Source organism: Aplysia californica, unplaced genomic scaffold (genome assembly GCF_000002075.1).
Source record: "Aplysia californica isolate F4 #8 unplaced genomic scaffold, AplCal3.0 scaffold00316, whole genome shotgun sequence".
Lineage (NCBI taxonomy): Eukaryota > Metazoa > Mollusca > Gastropoda > Aplysiida > Aplysiidae > Aplysia > Aplysia californica.
The window spans coordinates 105,950-107,154 of record NW_004797586.1 but is presented as its reverse complement, the minus strand read 5'-3'; the positions used below and the strand labels follow the sequence as shown (position 1 = coordinate 107,154).

The window sequence follows — 1,205 nt, the reverse complement described above, 5'->3', positions numbered from 1 at the left end:
TTTGTTTTTCCAGGTTATTATTTTTTTTAAACACCTCATTTGGAAAAAGAAAAAAAGCACCGAGTGTAATAAACTGCATACATAATACAGAACACAGACGAAGGAGCCAAGTGTTTCTACTCACCGTCAGACACGTGCAGCGACGTCGTAAGTATAGACCCACGCAGAGACAGAGACTCCTCGAAGGGTCAGCTGCGCAGAAAGGTGCTCTGAAATAGTAAGGAGTGAGATGTTAAATTTTAGTTAGCGTTTTACGACACTAGCAACACAATTAGGTCATATATAAGTGTTGAAGATAAGTCCGTTTAGTCAGAGTTTTAATTTGCTTACAACACAAATGGGTCAATAAAAGCCGATGGTCAGTGGTATCACAATAGAGCAACAAGCACAAAAAGGAGAGACAAGGATGATAAATGTTTGATTGGAAAGAAGGCGCAAATCACACAAGAACACCCTCAACCACCCACAATTTCACTTTAGAATTCACTTTCTCAAACAAAACTTTAAGAATTAAATGAGGCTCTCATCACAAACGTAATGTAACAAAAACATAGTGACGCAACAAATGCCCATAGCATAAATCAGGGACAAAAGGCTTTTAAAGTGTGGCCGAAACAGAAAAGGGACTGGACCAATTTAAAAAATATATGTTCAAGACCATTAATTTTTTTTTTATTCTGTCTGAAGAACATCAAAGAAATTCACCACATTAACTCTTTGTGTACGGCATGCCACCGGTCAGTTGTTTAAAGGCATAAAATAAATTTAAGAACTCTAGTAAATCGTACTTGTCGAACTACATACTAATACTATATATTATATACTTATTGAATTGCATGGAACATTCGTTTCTACTCAGTTTCGTATTTATGTTATGCAAATATGTTAAACGGGCGAAAAATTATTGGGAAGTACGTAATGCTAAAAAAAAAGATGACAAAGCTGGTAGCGAACAAAGATGGACTAGCTATCGGTATACTTGGAGCTAATAAGTGTATAAGGGCCTGTAAATTAAAAAGCATACACTTATATAAAAATTTGGAGAACAATCAAAATGTAATACCCCCTCCCCAACCCGCCCCGCCAAAACAACAATTATTTTCTTCACAACAATATATATTTTTCTACAGCAGAAGGGCTCGCATATAATAAGCTTCAACAAGCTAATGATCAAAAGAGTTGAATAGGCCCCAGTATCTAAAAAT

The 1,205-nt window shown here is 35.9% G+C and overlaps 1 long non-coding RNA gene across 1 annotated transcript in view; it reads right to left on the bottom strand.

Moving 5' to 3' along the window:
• The window catches only part of LOC101860263, a 52,753-nt gene that overhangs the window by 29,215 nt on the left and 22,333 nt on the right, over nucleotides 1-1,205 (bottom strand). The window contains exon 2 of the long non-coding RNA XR_220650.3: nucleotides 125-209. This is a non-coding gene — a long non-coding RNA (uncharacterized LOC101860263). The remainder of the gene's footprint in view (nucleotides 1-124; nucleotides 210-1,205) is intronic.